The sequence below is a fragment of the Cupressus sempervirens genome, chromosome 5 (assembly GCF_028749045.1).
Source record: "Cupressus sempervirens isolate cs-2001-9-10 chromosome 5, ASM2874904v1, whole genome shotgun sequence".
Lineage (NCBI taxonomy): Eukaryota > Viridiplantae > Streptophyta > Pinopsida > Cupressales > Cupressaceae > Cupressus > Cupressus sempervirens.
The window spans coordinates 762,672,691-762,693,247 of NC_143122.1; positions in this window are offsets into that span (position 1 = coordinate 762,672,691).

Genomic DNA, 20,557 nt, shown 5'->3' on the forward strand with positions numbered 1-20,557 from the left:
CTTCCGCACACATGATGGTCACTATGAATTTTTAGTCATGCCCTTTGGCCTCACGAATGCTCCTTCAACATTTCAGGCAGTGATGAATAACATATTTCGACCATACCTCCGGAAATTCATTCTGGTCTTCTTTGATGATATCCTCATATATAGCAAAACTTGGGCTGAGCATCTCCATCATCTGGAGCTTGTCTTGCAACTTCTCTCTGATCATCAACTCTGTGCAAAACTATCTAAATGTGTGTTTGGCCAGGAGGAAGTGGAGTATCTCGGGCATATTGTTGCACACCATGGAGTGCGGGTGGATCCTACAAAAATAGATGCCATGAAAACTTGGCCGCATCCTAAAACTCTCAAGAGCCTTCGGGGTTTTTTGGGGTTGACTGGCTACTACCGCAAGTTTGTCAAAGATTACGAGAAAATTGCAGCACCATTGACAGCTCTGTTAAAAAAGGATGCCTTCTCCTGGACCCCTGTTGCTGAGACTGCATTTGAACAACTGAAACAGGCTATGTGCAGTACACCTGTTCTCGCGATGCCAGATTTTTCCAAACCCTTCACTATTGAGAGTGATGCTTGCGGCAATGGATTGGGTGTTGTTCTCCTGCAAGATGACCATCCTATTGCGTTCACTAGCAAAGCCCTCTCTGGTAAGAATCTAGCCCTCTCTACTTATGAAAAAGAAATGATGGCTATTTTGCATGCTGTACAGAAGTGGCGGCCATACCTCTTAGGGAGTCATTTTTGCATCAGAACCGATCACCAAAGTCTGAAATACTTCCTGGAACAACGGGTATCCTCTCCTACACAACAGAAATGGGTCAGCAAACTCATGGGGTATGATTATGAGATCACCTACAAGAAGGGTAAGGAGAATATTGTGGCAGATGCTCTTTCTCGCACATTTGATAATCAAGCTTCCCTTTCCGCTATTTCTATGCCCATTCCCAATTGGTTAGCGTCTGTTCAGCAAGGCTATGACAGTGACTCTTCTTTATCTCAAATCATTCACCAGCTAGCCAATAATCCTTCTGCTATACCACATTACTCTTGGGATGGTGCTTCTCTTCGATACAAGGGTCGGCTAGTGCTTCCTCAGAACCCAGCTCTACATCAGGCTATTTTTTATGAACTCCATGCTTCTCCTTCAGCAGGGCACTCAGGCTTCCTCAAAACTTATGAGCGAGCAAGGAGAAACTTCTTTTGGAAAGGGATGAAACAGACGATTCAACAGATGGTGGCTGAATGTGATACTTGCCAACGCCACAAGGGTGAAACGACCCTCCTTCCTGGCTTGCTCGAACCATTGCCCATCCCTACACGGATTTGGACTGATATTTCTATGGATTTCATTGAAGGGCTTCCTAAATCCGGTGGCAAGACAGTGATCTTGGTTGTGGTTGATCGTCTCTCGAAATATAGTCATTTTTGTGCCCTCAGCCACCCCTATACTGCCTCCTCTGTTGCACAAATCTTCATGGACCAGATATTTCATCTTCATGGACTCCCTTCTTCCATTGTCTCTGATCGTGATGCAACTTTTACCAGTCATTTTTGGACTGAACTGTTTCAAAAAACTGGCACCAAACTGAAGATGAGTTCGGGCTATCACCCACAAACTGATGGTCAAACTGAAATTGTCAATAAATGCTTGGAAACTTATCTTCGTTGCTTCACTTCCGAACAGCAACATCAGTGGGCCAAGTGGCTCCCTTTAGCTGAATGGTGGTACAATACCTCTTACCACACTGCCTCTAAAATGACTCCATATGAAGCAGTCTATGGTCAGGCACCTCCAATGCTCCTTCCCTACACTCCCAACAGCTCACCAGTCCAGGCAGTTGACATAGTTCTCCGCAGCAGGGATCAGATTCTTCGTACCTTACAGGATAATCTTCACATGGCCCGTAATCGGATGAAACAGCAAGCAGATCAACACCGTTCTGAGCGCTCATTTCAAGTTGGGGATATGGTTTTTCTTCGTCTACAGCCATACAAACAATCCTCCCTAAAGCTGAAAGAGCGTCATAAGCTGGCCCCAAAATTTTATGGGCCTTATAAGGTTCTGCAGAAGATTGGTTCAGTTGCTTATAAACTGGAACTTCCTCCTTCTTCCCGCATTCATCCAGTCTTTCATGTTTCTTGTCTAAAGAAAGTTCTGGGTACCACTGTCAGAGCACAAACTACTCTCCCTGAAATGGATACGGAAGGATCCATTATCCTGGAGCCGGTGGCAATCATTGACCAGCGCACTCGCCAGCTTCGCTCTCGCTCCATCTCTGAGGTCTTGATTCAGTGGCATGGCATGCAACCAGAGGATGCTACCTGGGAACCCCTTCTTCAGATTCAACAACAATTTCCACACCTTAAGCTTTGAGGACAAAGCTTTTTTCTAAGGGAGAGGGGATGTTAGGAACCTGTGTGTTCCTTCTGTTTATTTTGTTAGAGTAGTGTTGTTGGACGCATATGCTTTGTAAGTCGTCCCGTGAGTATATTTTATTATCCCATATGCATAGGTAGTATTACTTTTCTAGATCGTACCCAGTATATAAGAATAGGTTGAGGCCCGTGATGGGCACAGACGAATTTATTGTATTGAGCTTGCTCAAAGGAAGTTACCCCCTCGAAGTGGCCTGCGATCAGTAGATTCATTCTGAGTTCTGCTATCACTTTGTATTCTGTTATTTCGAGCATTCTCACGATATTGCTATAAGGAGGTTCTTCACACCATAGTGACCACGGATGGATCTCAATGGTAGGAGTAAAAAGCACTACCACCCGACCGCATGGAACCTAAATGGTCCACTCCCACTGCGCTGAGGAGATAGTCTCAAGTCTCAAATAGGATATCAAAACAAAAAACACGAGTACTCTCTAAGTTTGGGAAATCCTAAAAGTACACTAACTCAAAGGTTTCAACATAGATAGACATCTAGACCCAGAGGCACACAAAGACACGTAGGAAACCTACTATGCAAGCAAGAAAGTGTCATCGCAAAAGTCACACTGGAAGTTACCCGAGCAATCCCCTAGGAATCTCTGGTCCCCTGTGATCCTGCGGCCACTAGTATCCTCTCGTACTGACGAGGCATACTACGCAATGCAAGGTTGCAACCAAGTGTTCTCTCTACCCCATTCTAGTTTGTACTAGCACTCAAGGCATGGGAGAGAACATACAATTATCTTATTAGGTTCATTTAAGTCAGTATTTAGGTGAGATGTTTTCACTTAGTAAAATAACTTACAATGGGTTTCTCCAGGTAGCCTCTTAGGGACCCGACCCCCATTGCAAGCCACTTCCTAACACTACACATAGATAACCTACCCTAGGCTCATGAAATCACAAATCACAAATATCACCTTAGCCCTATACAAGTGACTAGAAAACATCAAATGATAATCATAATGATCACAACAGTTCTCTATCAGCAACTGAAGGCATCAATGATAAGTCACAATATCCAATGGTTCTCCAACGAGCAACCAACAAGTATCCCAATTATAGATCACAATACTAATCGAAGACTCCAAAATGGTCAAGTCAACATGTCACAACATGACAGCATCAAGAACAAATCATACACTTCAGTCCTCTCAAAGTGACTGGAAAGCAAATCGAATATAACTGATCGATGACTCAAAAATGGTTAAGTCAGGTAACTCATAAACATACACCTCAACTTCATACAAGGAAACTGGAAAGCAATAATAAACAGTCAATAATCCACACACATCATAGAGCATATCAACACAACACCATGGTTGGGTTTAGAAAGATCAAAAACAAATCATCATAATATCACAATCGCATAACCCCTAAGCCTTTGGTAAACGTCCTAAACTGGTCAACACTCTAGGACCACCCAAACCCCAAACATAGACAACACATGGAAAACAAGATAATCTCTTAGTTTGGTCAAGTCTTGAAAACACATATATTTTAATTTATAGTAAGGTTTCTAGTTTCCATTCTAGTGTAAGTTTTCGAGTTTAAAAGATTACATCTTAATCCATATAGTTAAGCCCATTCGTCCCTTCAAATTAAATATAAAATTACCCCATTAAGTCATTTCCCTTACAATAATCAAAGGATAGATAATTATTAAAATAGTAATGATTATTCTTCTAATATAAATAATTTCGATTTTATTAAAGTCAACAGTTATAAGTCTAATTTCCATTATATATTCTCGTATACTAATTAGAATTAATTAAGTTTCATTTAATTAAACTAATTAATAAACTAAAATAATTTTATTAACAACCCCTTTATTAATTTATATCCATTAATTGCTAATTAATTTTAAAAATTTAATATTAAAATTTTCTTTTAAAAATTATAAAATAATAATATTTAAGATTTGTATTAAACTTTTAATTAAATTATATTTAAACTAAACTAAAATTTTAATTAATTAAAAATTTTATAAACTAAATTTAATTAATATAAAATATAATTGAAAAAGCATTTGTTAAAAACGCTGCCTGCGATTTGAAATCGCAGCAGGTAGTAGGTCTGCGACTGTCGCAGAGGCCTGCGGCCGCGAGCAGTACTCTGTATGCCACTACTGCAGTACTCTGCAGACAGTGACATCAGAGCCACCAACAGGTAGGTACTGGGGGGTGTGGGGTTTCCCGCCCCTCCCATTAATATATCAATATTTTTATTTTTTTTAACAATTTCCTATGTAATTTTTTTTTTTTTTAAATGATTTTGTTTAATAGATTTTATAAATGTAAATTTTATGAAAATAAATACCTTCCATAATTAAATTGTATTATTATAATTTTTTATTTTTTTAATTATTTCCTTCTTTATTTCGATAGGAAAATATTGTCAACCATCCAACCTTCTAATTTAGAATTTCAATCTTAGATTCAACCCTTCTCGTTTAAATCCTACATATACAGAAATTAATTGACAAGCATCTGATAAATTCCAATATTGAAATGTTTAAACATTCATCATAGAGAATTCAGGTCTACTATCCACAGACACGAAGAAGATAGGAAATAGGGAAATTGTGTAAATAATCAGCGATCAAAACACAAGACCCTACCTGATCCTGATGCTAATACGAAATCCTCGAAAAACTATGAGAGAATTCGCTCCCCTTCAATAACTTTCCTCTGAAAAACTTTCTTAGAATTCTCCTTCTAAAATTCGCTGCCAAAAGATGTTTCCCAAAATTCTTGTCTCCAAAATTTTTTCCCAAATTCGTCGTCCCTCAAAAATGAACCTCAAAGTTGTGATAAGGAGTTTTCTCCTCAAATCAGGGCACTGATTGTGCGTTCACCCGAGAGGACTACTTGCTCACCATACTCAAACTCCAAATTAACTTTATTTATCTTTTTTTTTTTTTTTCTTGCATTCATCTTTTATGCACATTAAATTGAATTATTAAATAACTTTATTTAATATTCACTCAACTTCTATTTTAATTAATTTATTACTTTTAATCCCATGTGCACTTTATGAATTTAAAATAACATTATTATTTTCACTTATTTTATCTTTTAATTAATTTCTTTTATTTTCAACTCATGCTCACATCATGTGATCTAGAATCTTTTAAAAGTTTAGTATCTTTTTTTACTTTTAATTTATTTTAGACACTTAATTGATAAAATATTTAATTAACTTAAATAACAATAATATTTAGCATTTATTTAAAAATGAACTCTAAATATATTATTATTAAATTAAATAAATATTATCACGTTCTAAATTTATACTTAAAACTTTTATCTCCAAATTTAATTCTTTTATTTAATTTAATTTCTCAATTAATTAAATATTAAAAAATCATATTAATTTTCCATTAAATTAAATCATTAATTAAACTTAATTAATAGAAAATACACCAAAGACTCATAAAACAACATATGAAAACCCAACAAAGAAAAACACATAAAAAATCAAACAAAGGATTATAATCACGAATTAATGTCATCTGATGCATTCGGAGGGTACTTGACTCATATACTTGTCCTAATTATCAATTAGGACAATTGGCTAAAGGGTTTAGGATTTGGACTTAAGATTTATCTCCCCTCTCTTACCATTGAGATAATGCAATAAGGTATGCTCATCCTGACAATTTAGGGCAGTCGATACCCGGTACCTGCAATCTGCATAAAATCCATACATGTACAGACACAATATTCTAAGCTAAACAAGCAATGGAAGGAAGTGGTGCATCGTGTAGATCCCGACTAGCAGGTGACTATGACTCCCTTCCTTGACCACATCAGAAACACCATACATAAAGAAAACAAACACACACACCATACACATGCAGTATGGGGTAAGTATCCATAAGAAAACACATGTGATAATAAACCATCTAACTGATCATCATCGATAACTGAAAACACTGAATAATCATCATACATATGTGAAATATAGAGTACCAAGTAATCTCACTATATAATAAACTGAATGTGAAACAATATATAATAATCTTAAAACAATACTACTAATCATCAAGTATAAAACTGGCCTAAAAGAGTTTGGCAATAATAATTGAAATGCGACTTAGGGGCAGGCACTACAAAGATGAAGATGAAGATCATAGGAGAGCTACAAAGTATTTGTGAAAGAGTCATAGCAATTGTTACATTATCATTGATGTTAAACTATTTTACTATACTAATTCATGTGAGTTTTAATCCTCTTAAGGATGTGATGTTGAATAAAGAAGTTGAACACAAAGTATGAATATGTGAATGAAGTATTGATGATTAAGTATGGGGAACTAAAAGGGCAACTAATAAATTAGTATATGACAATATAGTGTTGGTTTGATTGTTTTGCATGATTTCATGAAATGTTAAGACCATGTATAAGCAAGTTAGTTAGGTCGGTAAGAGAAGGGATAAAGTTGGAGAATGAATTGATAAGGTATAGTGAGCTAGAGATAGTAATTGGTAAATGAAGAGGAAGAAAGGTGATATAAGTGAAAACAATATTTACTTATCAAGAGAAGTGTTAACTGAGCATATCTAGTGTTAACAAAGCATAATATTAATCGAGTATGAAGAAGGTCAGAGAAAGAAGAACATTGTTTGGTAAATGAAGAACAATTTGTGAGAAACTAATCAAGGGATGACATGATGTGGAGATCAAGACTATTATAGAAGATTTCAAAATAAGAATGAAGTTTGTTAGAGAGATTTGTGACTAGAGAAACTCAAAGAAGTTTTGATGGTAAATATTTAATAAGGGTTTTGAGATCCAAGAGAAGGTACATGTTCCAAGGAGAATATATAATTGGCAAGATTCACAACCTAGCACAGATACATTGAATTTGAGAACATGTGAAGGAGATTAATTCATGAGAACCCTAATTAATGAGATGAAGCGGTAAAAATCTATCTATATAAGGAAGAGATAAGGATGGAAATGTTGCTGGTCTAGAGAAGATAAAAGTGGATGAAATTGAGCTAAAGGAGATCCTACCAAGAAGATCAGAAGTGTGAGTTGGAGTGAAGTGAAGAGTTGAGTATGTTGGCTAGTTAGTGAGAAGATATGTGAGAAAAATGGAGATTTGATCAAGTAAATTAAGTTTCTAATGTTAATATATCATTTGGTTGTTACTCTAACCATTATAACAAAAAATCTCTTAACTGGGTGGACTTAACAATCTTAATTTGTAAATCCATTTGTATAGTGACATTATATTAATGTTTGTAAGTGATTTATACATACCACTCCTTTAAGGGTGATAAGGTATAGATGATCTTTGGTGAAAATCCCTTAACAGGGTCACACCTAACAATGTGCTTGTAACTTTTAATAGGGTTAGCTCTTAACCGAGCTCACTTCTAAAGAGTGAAAATATTTTGGGTTACCATTCCTAGGTGTTTTTTCTCTTAACATGGTTTCCACGTTAAAAATATTGGTGTCAACATGTGTGTGGATGTTTTGCATGCTATTTGGGATAAATCACTTGTGAAAAATTGGAGGCCCATTACTTTGTTGAATACCTCGTACAAAATTATTGTAAAAGTGCTAGCTAACAAAACTACACCAACACTTAACAAAGTCATCTCTATTACCCAAACATGATTCATAAAAGGTAGATACATCTTGGAAAACCTCATCGCTAGTTGGGAGGGCTTACACTGTACAAAAAATAATAATCATCATGTGGACATGGTGATGTTACACTTTGAGAAGGCATATGACAAAATTGATTAGCCATTTGTCCTTTGCGTTCTCAAGGCCTTTGGTTTTCCTTCTATATTTTGTAAGTGGATTTAAATTATATTCAAGGATGCATCTACCATCATTGATGTAAATGATAAACATTCAAAACATATCTACCTTAGCAAATTTATTAGACAAGGTTATCACGTTGCCTCTGCCATACCTATAGATGCTTTGTACTATATTTTGAGGGCCTCTGAACTTGGCCCTCCCATCAAAGGCATTACTCTACCTAAAAATGAGCAATTAATCCATGAACATTTTACAAATGGCACCACATGATTCCTTTAGCTGGTTGAGACTAATTCTGATAATATGATGGACATGCTACAATTTTTCAGTCTAGTTTTGGGTGCCAAAGTGGTCCCGCACAAATCCATTGTACTAGGTTATGAAGAACAAGCTCCACAGTGGTTGAGTCCTAATGGTTGGGGATGGTTTAGCCTTCATTCAATAGTAAGATACTTAGGAATCCACTCCTTTATAGAACATTCACTTAAAGAGATGTGGAAATGGTTATTTGCAAAAACTAAACATAAGCATAAAAAATAATAGATCCATGTAGCTGACAAGGTGCGAGTTGTCCAGAAGGCAATTGTTGGATACAACTAATATTGATGAAGAAAAAGGGAGATCTCGAGTTGATGAAGATGAGGATCATAAGAGAGCTACAAAGTATATGTGAAATAGTCATATCAATTATTATATTGTCATTGATGTCAAACTATTTTACTATACAAATTCATTTGAATTTTAATCCTTTGAAAGATGTGATGTTGGATAAAGAAGTTGAAGACAAAGTATGAACATGTGAATGAAGAAGTGATGATTAATTATGTGAAACTAAAAGGGAAACTAATAAATTAATATATAACAATATAGTGTTGGTTTGATTATTTTGCATGATTTCATGAAATGTTAAGGTCATGAGTAAGCAAGTTAGTTTGGTCAGTAAGAGAAGGAATAAAGTTGGAGAATGAATTGATAAGGTATATTGAGCTAGAGATAGTGATTGGTAAATGAAGAGGAATAAAGCTGATATAAGTGAAAACAATATTTACCAATCAAGACAAGTGTTAACTGAGCATATCTAGTGTTAACGAAGCATAATATTAACTAAGTATGAAGAAGGTCGAAGAAAGAAGAACATCATTTGGTAAATGAAGAATAATTTGTGAGAAATTGATTAAGGGACGACATGATATGGAGATTGAGACTATTACAAAAGATTTCAAGATAAGAAAAAAGTTTTTTAGAGAGATCTATGAGTAGAGAAATTCAAAGAAGATTTGATGGTAAAGATTTAATAAGGGCTTTGAGGTCCAAGAAAAGGTACAAGTTCCAAGGAAAATATGTAATTGGAAAGATTCATAACCTAGCATATATACATTGAATCTAAGATCATGTGAAGGAGATTAATTCATGGGAACCCTAATTCATGAGATGAAGTGGCAAAAATCTATCTATATAAGGAAGAGATGAGGATGGAAATGTTGTTGGTCTAGAGAAGATAAAAGTGGATGAAATTGTGTTGAATGAAATCCTACCAAGAAGATTAGAAATGTGAGTTAGAGTGAAGTGAAGAGTTGAGTATGTTGGCTAGTTAGTGAGAAGAGATATTGAGAAAAATAGAGATTTGATTAAGTAAATTAAGTTACTAATGTTAACATATCATTTGGTTGTCACTCTCTAACCATTGTAATAGAAAATGTCTTAACCGGGTGGACTTAACAATCTTAATTTGTAAATCTATTTGTATAGTGACATTACATTGATGTTTACAAGTACTTTACATGTGCTGCTCATTTAAGGGTGATAAGGTCTAGATGACCTTTGGTGAAAATCCCTTAACAAGGTCAAACCTAACAATGTGCTTGTAACTTTTAATAGGGTTAGCTCTTAACCCAGCTCACTTCTAAAGAGTGGAAATATTTTGGGTTACCAGTCCTAGGTATTTTTTTCTCTTAACATGATATACAAGTTGAAAATCTTGGTGTCGATGTGTGCATGGATGTTTTGCATGTTTTTTTCTTTATCATGTTAAATTTGTTTATGTTTATGAAGTTAGTTAAAGTTGCTGATAATTGATATTGCTAGTGAAATAAGTTTGATGCATATGAAATATTAACTCATTTGTGATTATTAGGTTGGTTATTTGATAAGTATAAGTTGTTATAAGTGTAACGAATTATTTGAAAGCACCGAAGGATAATTGATTCCCCCCTAGTTATCTAATAGTATTGTCATCTCATGCTATCTATTTTTCTTCTGTAGAAACCTTTGCTAATTATTAATTCAATATGTTGGAAAAGATGTTGAGGGAATTTCTATGGTGTAATGGTATGTATTAAAAAACAAACAGTATTTTGGTTGGAAATGACATTGCACCCCCAAGAATCTTAGGGCATTGGGACTTAAAGACCTTAAAACTCAGGGACTTGCTTTGAAAACTAAATGGATTATCAAAGCCTTGGATGAAAATGACGCTTGGAAAGTATTAATTAGATAGAACATCAATCAAGCTTCTATCGAGAAAGGTAAGCAATGGAAAGATGTTCCACTATTAGACTTGGTACTAGGTGATTTTGATATCAAATTTGAAGGATCCCCTATTCTTAAACCACTATGGAAAGTATGGTGCTTAGTGAAGAAGTTTCCTATCAGTAAAGAGGCTATTGGTATCTGCCCTTCTTATTTTATCTTGGATAGATTCCTATAGTGGGGTGTTTCCCTAAACTCTAAGCCTCTTGCCCTTATCCAATGTTATTGTGCTAGATCCTAGAATGCTATGGACTCTCTCTAGTTAGGCATATCTTGATAGAGAATCGGTTAGGATCTTGTGAGGAATTGAGTCGATAATATGGTTTTACAACTTCTCAAAAAAAGATCTACACTTTGATTACCAAAATAGTGAATAATTTATTTTCTGTCAAAATAATGGACAATCAATCTTTTATTTAAAATCTAAAGTGGAACAATGACGTAAAATTTAATGAGATTTATACCGAAAAAATGTACAATTTGATGAATTAATTATATCAATTAACTAGAGATGGGGCTTTAACTGGTCTACTATTGTATCAAAATTATTTCTAGATAGACTATGACATTCTTGTATTGAACATAAGAAGCTCTGTTTTAGATGGACTTTTACCTTGAGAAAGTTGGTTGTTGGGTTTGTGATTACTGATGTTGTGTTGTCACCCATGGTTTGTTCAATTTGCAACTATTCAGAAACTATTGAACACATGTTCTTTGAGTGTATTTTTGCTAATCAATTATGAGTTGTATTTTTTCGTAGTCTTAATTTGGGTATTGGGCGCTTGGGATTGTCATGGAAGGAAGTTCTTGCTAGTCATGTAGAAATTTTTTATTCTGTATTTAATAAGTTTTGGTTTGTTCCATATGTTGAAGTGCTTTGGTTTATTTGGAAAAAGAGAAATGAGGATTTCTTCCAGAACCACAAGAGGGATCTTATTGGGTTTATGCTTAAACTTATCTTTTATAATATAATGTCATAGGTCTCTGGTATCTTAAAAATACTCAAAGGTTAAATCATGATATCAATCAAAGAAGGTACAATCATCATCTACAAGGAGGATATCCAATTTGTCCACATTTTTGACATGTAGAAAACATGCTAAACTAGGAGGAATTGGAGGCCTTGAAGTAGTTTACAAAAGTGAAAGGGATTGACATTCAGAAGGAAACTGAAGCAATTGAGAAGAAAAGAGATAATGCATGCCTAAGCTAGGAGACCACCACATATACTCCACAGGGCATTGATCCCCTCATCAGTGCATTTGATTCATATAAAGTAGAGTGCAAAAACAATATTATTGGTGTATGGTAGTAGTTTATTTAGATACACTATCTTTTTTATTGTCTAACTATTTCATTGAAATATTGAGATGCTTTAATAGGATGTACGCCTCCACTTTTCAGGGACTAAAACGTTCAATGATATTACATGTAGGGAAAGAGATAATCCCCAAACATGATTACTCTTTGAATCCAAAATAGATTAGCAAAGCCCAAAAGGAAATGGATGCTAATATTGGTTTTGAATTGTAAAATGAATGAAATATAAGGAAATAAACTCTTGGCCCATGTGTGATAATATATATGCAAAATTGAACTAGTTGACTAAGTAATGTAGATATAGATGTTAAGTGTATATAATAAACCTAATTAAGATACATATCTAAGCTCAAGTTATGAATGGAAATAAAAGATAGAAGACTCAACGTGAAATGCATAAGGAAATTTTTTATTTTAGCTTTGAAAAATGTGGATCTAGATTTGTGACTAAAATCTAACTATGGATCTTTGAACATAATGAAAAACTTAGAACAACCCAGAAACTAGTTTTCTAGAAAAGTATTAGTGAACGAGTCAACATGTGGTTGTAAATATTCCAAAATAATTTCCATGAGTCATCGTGTTCTTGAGGCATTATAATGAAGATGACCTAGGTTCCCCAAAAAACTCTCAGAAAGTTAGTTTTAGATCTGCAATCACAGTTTCACTATCCTATGCCTACACATATAAAATAAAGGTTTTTGTAGTTTGGTGGATGAGGGCTTACCTTGGTCAAGCCCCAAATTGATGAAACAACTTTGTATTGAGAAATATAAATGTAAATGACTGAAACTAGATAAATGCAAATACTCATCTTGCTTATAAAAATCCATGTTAGTAAGGATTTTGTCTTTTTGTGTGTTCCATTTGTGGATTTTGGTATGTAATAGGAGGATATCTCCACAAGTTGTAATAGATCTACCACAAACATTGTTGGAATTCTTATTGGGAAGCAAGATACTGATAGGGGAATGAATCAAGATCTATGAAACTTTTAACTCCTTGAACAAAATAATAGATTAATTGCATTCACTCCTAATCCATCTCATATCTTAAATCATATTCCATGTAATCATAAACTGAAATAGATCTAACTATGCATCACATCCATCAACATGAAAATAAATGTAAACACATAACAAAAAGATTATGGTTACTCACAAACCCTCTAAGGTGAAGGTAAAACTGGGGTGGGGATGGCACCCACAAATCTTCACTACTGCAACAATAAAGTTTGCATGTTAGGGCTACAATTTTGATCACTTTTGATGATCTACCTTGTGAAGGGTGTTCTCTGTTAAAATATTTAAAAGAATGTTAAGTCTACCTTGATTAAAGGATTTAAACTTACAATGAAGTAAGAACTTTGTTAAGACATTTAACTAGGTTTGTTAAGACCACTCTGTTGAGAGATTTTGCTCTATTTTTACACTGGTTATAATGTCTCAATACTTGATCCTTCAATTTGTTCTAATAAAGTTGATTACAAATCTTCTCCCTACCTTGTCTAAATTGATCTCCTTATCCATTTTGCTCTATTATGTCCTTCACTACTAGATTGCTTTGTATGATCATTGTATCAAACTTAGCCTTCCTCAATTTGTCCTTAGCCTCTTCACACAATCACAATATTCCTTTGCACACACACATTGTTTTAGGGCTTGAACACTTCTTAAATAGCCAACTTGAGAAGGTTCCAGATCAAGATCAATGATCCAGAATTCTCCCTTTTGTTTCTTAATCCTTCTAATTTTCTGATTGGTTACCCTACCTTCTTAGGGATTGATGACCTCTAACAAAATATGTAATTATCTCCTTGACTATTTCTACAATCCATAAATATTGCATAGAAGTTAGCCAAAATGATTTACATAAGTGTTTGTTTCATTACAAACATCTATGCCAAAACTGGTTTACTTAGCAATTAAATATCCTAACGCTCGGTCATAACTAACATTCATGATATCTCTCTTCTTCTATATGCTCGATAGATGCTGACTCACTCCACATAAACTATCTCTACTTTTCTAGGCTTCCTCGTCTTTTACTTGACATATATTGTGACTCAGTCTATACTGGGGTGCTCGACAACCTTAAACTTGCTCGACATGTTATGAATATATAAACAAGTCCATGTAGCTTGACCTTCATTAGGTGGCTCAATCATAGTGATGATAGGCCAACGCTACCTAGAAACTCACTAAGTGGTGGACACTAATAAACAACAAGGCTTGGAGATCAACAATCTCCCCCTTTGACATTAGTGGCAAAAACACTTTGTCATGACTTAGAAATTCATTAAAAATAACAAAATAACACTCCCCCTTAGACTGTGGTTCAGTATCCCCAAAAAAACTAGACTTCGTTATACACAATATATGTACATGTCTCTTCATACTTATTATTTTTCGTATCTAATTTGATTTTGATTTCCCCCTTTTGGATGTGTCATGAATAGTATATCCCCTTTATTCTTTATTATGTCATTATGATTTCCCCCTTGTTTTTGACACTTATGGCTTGGGGTTTGTAGAGATCAACTGGTACTTGTCCAAAAATGTATTGTGACTTAGTAAAATCATATCTAATGCATGGTTCCATCTTGACTTTGCAGATTCCAAAACCTGAATCTAGATTTCTAGTTGGGCAGCTAGATCAACTAAACTATATGTAATTGAGAGATGTAGATCTCTTTTAACTAAGTCTTTTGCAATGGATAGTTCCTTCTGCATTACCTCCATATGAGGTGGCAACATGGTTTGAACTAAAATCAAATTAGTTCTAATGTTGTTGTCTTTAGTCATCAATTCGGCTACTATCCCTTAACCTAATGTCAACTTATTAAATAAATGGGAGCTTGAACTTGTGTTCTTGCTCAAATAATTGGCACTAGCCTTCAAGTTTGCTTGTAGTTAATCAATGGAGTGTTGATTCTCCATGGTGAAGAAATTAACATCACAGAGTTTTATATACAAAGAATGAATAATCTACAAAATTTCTTCAAAATTATTTGCAAGGTTAGAAAGCTCAACTTGTCTTATTGCAATCTCTATTGAGTATTTCTTCAAAACTTCAAGCTCAAAATTTTTCTCAAATCATCTCATTGTTTTCTTATTGGTCTCTATATTATTATTATTTACCTTCTCAACTATATCAACTAATTGTTCCATAATTGGTTTTTGGTCATTTACATCATGAATATTAAATGCATCTACAAAATATCTTTTACGTCATGAAGTCCTTGTTTCTATTGATTCTCCCTTCTAAGTTGTTCTTTCTTTGTCTTATGACTCAACAAAACTTGTAGATTCTACATTTGTTCCAATGTCATATTATTAGGGTCATAGTTGGGTAAAGTGTTGACCTCATCTAAACTCACTAGTCTCAGGTGACTCAAGTCTTTTCTCCATTAATTATGATTGTGGGGTGCTGACACTCAACAATATCAACTGTAAGTGTGTCCTTGTAGCACTCGGTCCAGGCGTTTGTTGCTCAATAGGAGTGGGCCTCTATTAAGCAGGCATAACCTATTGAACATGTGTCATTAGATACATCAACTTGTACTAGAACAACACTTGATGGTTGAGTAAGGAATTTAATAGATTCTTGCTCTTTAGGCTTTTTTGTCTCTACTAGTTTAGATAATTCAACCTCCTTAGCTCCCTTTGAGACATCTTGAGTAGAGTGTTATGATCCACCTTTCTCTTCCTATAACCTTAAATTACATGAGAGAATGTGGGTGGCACAATGATAGATTTTCCTTATTGCTCGACACTCATAAATAGAACAAATGTGACTCATGTAACTTGAAAACCATCATTTGATACACTTTCAATCCATGGATAATCTTGTATTGTAGCAAAACTAGATAAGTTTTGCTGCATGGAAGAGGGGTGCCTGAGGTGTTTGTTTGTGCATTTTTCAAATCTTTCTTAGTTAAGATATTATAATTCAGAGGTGATGAATTAGGAATATCCTCTATAGTGACAACATCTCATTGTTCACTCCCCTCTACTATCTTCCTTGTTCTTCCAAGTTCACAGCCTCATCATACTCTTCTTGATTATCAAGTTCAATAACATCTCTGCCTTCTTCTTCTTTATCCTCTTCTGTCGATGGAAGTAACAATCCAAATGATTTCTTCTATATCAAAATACCCTCCTATTCAACCTCATCTACTTTATTCTTCAAGATTTTGTATGTCCTTACTTTTGGCACAAATTTCTTATCAAAATCTCTTAGGGAAATAATCATATGTGTCTTCCCTAAGTCAAGCATTTTTTGGGCCAATGTGGTTTCCCTTATTCACCTTTAAGTGGATAATGCCCACTTCCATTTTGCATCTAATTTATTATATAAATATTCAGGAATACCTTTGCCTAATTCTATAGGCATATATTTGAATTTTTCCATCATATCTAGTATGGCATTTTCAATTTTCAACTAATCTTCCTTATTCAAAGAATCATATTTAATTTGTTTAAATCTTGCTATGCCAATTGAGTTTATGATATTTTCACATACCTAATAAATTGTCATAGGAGGTTGTCTAGGTACAATCTAAAGCTTTCTCATATCATCACATTCAATTTCCTCTCCTCCATCCTTCTTATTGGGTGTGACAACTAACTTCCTTCTCGACCTCTTTTGTGGACTCTGCTTGATCCCTTTTGCTTATTTTCTCTTTGCTAGAATTTTTTTTGTCTTAGCAATTTGGGGGTGTGTTGCCTTGGATCTTGTAATTATCCTCCTCTTAGGCTTAGGTGTAAGAGGTTTCATTATTTTCTTCAGAATCTTCTTAAGATCCCTCTTCACCTAAGGGTCAATAATCACAATTTTCTTCTATTTGGTTACCTTGGACTTGACAAAAACTAGCTCTTTACCCTTAGACTTTTCATCCTCTTCTTCATTAGATTTATCATCTTCACCTTTTCCCTCTATTATTTGAAATGGTCCTTCACCAAGTTTCCCCTTGATATATACTATCATCCTTTTCCTTTTTCTATCCATCTTTGACACTTTGGTTTGTATCACCATTTTGATCTTGGCTGACTCATAATTGCCAAAGGGCTTGACATTCTTGTCAGTTCATTCATATAATCATGCATTAACTTCATCAAAATTTACTTCATATTTTATTGGTCTCAACCATGCAAACCTTGGTAACATTGCATGTGCATAAGTGAAATTTGTGTCTACAATAAAACAAATATCTTCATAGTAGTGATCTACTACTGATTTTGGGATCCTCATTCTATCCTTCATCTTTCCCTTAAACTCCTAAAAATAATTATCCATTAAAATCTCAAATATTTCACCCAATTGTCCAATAAAAACATTGATTTTCTCGATGACAGGTCATGTTCTATCCCATACAATAGTGTCAATAGTAGGAAATAATTTTGTACATAGAAAATATACAAACTAGCAAAGATCCAAACTTATAGGATGTGTTCTTAGCTTTCTAAATTGCTCCAAGATTCTTTGATAGTTGTTGCAGTTGTAGCTTGGTGATGTCATAGCTATGGTATTTCTTTACAATTTTATAACCTAGGTTGACTATGATGCACGAACCATTGTTCAGTTGGCTTGATTGATATAGCTTGTGTGCAATTACACGCACTGCAAATTCAATAACAAGATCTTTAATTCCATCAATTGACATTCCATGTCCATTCCATTTAGCCTTCATATGATCCTCAATGATATTTTCCATTGCACATCTCATATTTTTTACCCTATCCAGGGTTGGATAACTAGTAACTTGGTGAATAATTGCTTTTTAATCTTGACTAGTCCACCTTCTAACCATAATTTCATATCATGTACTTAGCTTAGTACAATATCCATTCCATTTTGAATGCTTCTGGGAATGCTAGGGCATAGGTAATCCCTTTCTTGACAATAATCTTGTTCTCATCTTTCATAATTCCATTGTCACATAGCTTATCATAAGCAACTCACAACTCATAATCTCCAAATTCTGCAATCTTACACATGTAACACGATCAAACATCATGAACCATCAAAACTCTGGGTGGATCAATGATAGGGCACTAAATACATCTCCAATCATCATAATGTTAGGGTAAGCCTTGAATTTAGGTGGAGGACATTAATCATTCCTCACAATTTGTGCATTACTTTCCTTCAACATCTCTTTTCCAAATGCAGGCACAAAAGATGTGATTTCACAAGTAGGGTTTTGAAACTTAACTTCAACAATCTTTGTAAACAACTAAACTTGACACTTCAAGTTTTACTTACTTCGTTCTACAATTTTGTCGATGACGCACTTAGATTCACTTGTACTTTCCTTGAAATCACCTTTGAATTGCATGTGTGCACTAAAATCACTTGGTAAGTGAAAATGCTCTTCAAAATTTGATATATACCTTCAAATTATCGAATTGGGTCTATAATAAATGTGATGTACTATATTAGGTGCATTACAGCTGTCTTTGCCTTCACATTTCATCTTGTTCGCACTACTTTTCTCCCATCACTCAATCTTTATTGCCTTTTCATGCTTTGTTCAGTCAAGATATCAACTTGGTTTTGTATGAATGTTCAGTTCATATGGATTTATTCGATCACTACATATAATAACATTGATTCTCAACATCTATTATACACATGAATTATTCTGCTCAAATTTTCTCTCGAATTTGTCCTAGTGCATCTTGATTCATGTAGATATGGATTTTTAATCATATCTCTTGTTAGTAACTGGTATATAATTGTTATAATATATAGTCCACCAATATGACTAAGAGGGTGGTGGAGTGAATCAATTATCCAACTATTATCACAATCATCAACCTTATTAAACTTTAACCATATGAGCAATATAATCAAAAACCACAACAAGATACTCATGGATAATAATGCCAAATATGTTAGTTAGGGAAACCCTTGATCAGAGGGAAAACCTTAGTGGGGATGATACCCACGAGATGATGTACTAATATAAATATTCCTCGTTAGAGGATGAACCCTATTAGGAGTAAATAACAACATTCAATGCATATTAGTCCCTGTTAGGAGACTTTGAATCCCTATTAGGAGTTGTGCCAACCCTGCTAGGAGTTGTGGAGGACAGCTAGACCCACTGCCCAAACAACTTCAAGGGCTAGATCAATGAACCCATTGTTCGAATGATTTTTGTATTACTCCTTGCAAAATAATAAAAATGAATTGTACTGCTCCTTCCTCTTTCTCTGTCTAGTCAACCAGACTTCTTCTCCTTCTGATATTGTAACCAAATCACAAATCTTGCAACCAATAATCCCTTGGATCGCTTACTGACATTCACCAAACACCTTGCTCCTTTTCACACTTCACACTTAATACACCAATCACAACTACTTTGCAAAAAAGGTAAACATCTTTCCTTTATACCATATCTTCAAAATAATTCTTTCAGTCGACCTTGAGGCTTTCCCAATTAATTATAATAAGATAATTAATTAATTCACAATTACAATGTCAAATTAATTAATTCATAATTACAATAACATTATCGGCTCACGGTCTATACAACTTCTCACACATATGATGTTGGGGCTTGTGCATTTGCTAATGTCATCATCAGACTATCATAAGTCACTAATTGACAGTGCATCAACATATTATATCACTACCAAAGGATGTAAAACAAACATCACAAACCACTTATTAGGTACTTTGTCTTGGTATTGATCTTTGTAAATCAGATACAACTTCCATATATCTCCGACTTACATGTTGCACATTGAACCGCATCATCAAGATGTTGTATTAAACATGTCCATGAATGTGCATCACTAGACAATCCAACATTGTCCATACAACTAAGATCTCTATTTGCTACTCTGTCATTCTTCATAGACTTACTACTATGTTAACATCAATGACAAATGAATTCATCAATGCAACATGTCAATACTCTCCAATGCTTAGGATACTCCCCCAAAGAAATATCATCAACATTCATGCTAACAGTAATTTGTCGTTCAAGTGTACAGTTCCATACATACCTTTTTTTCTTAGTTAGAAGTGGTGTGATTAACTGATCCATTGGATTGGGTGATCTATGTTTCACTTGATCCACTACTTTTAGATTCTACATTTTTTCTCTAGGTTTGACTCATCTCTTTCTTCGTTTTCTCTATGTCAACTTTTCCTTTTCATTTGATGTGTCCATTTCTTGGTGCTAGTGCTTGGGTCCTATAGTTCTTATTGACATGTCCAACCTTATGACAACTAAAACTAACTAAGCTTACATTTAACCATTTCTTGTAATTGCCTTTAAAATGTGTCTTAATGCAATTTTTTGGAATGTGACCATATTCTCCACAACAGTGATAATTACACCATGTGTTATAATCCCAATTATAAAAATTACCTTGCCTAGGTGCATCTGCTTGCTTCTTGGATGTCTAGTTGGATTTTGCCTTAGATATGTATGCTTGAGCTCTAGGTTCATATTTGTGACAGTTGTAG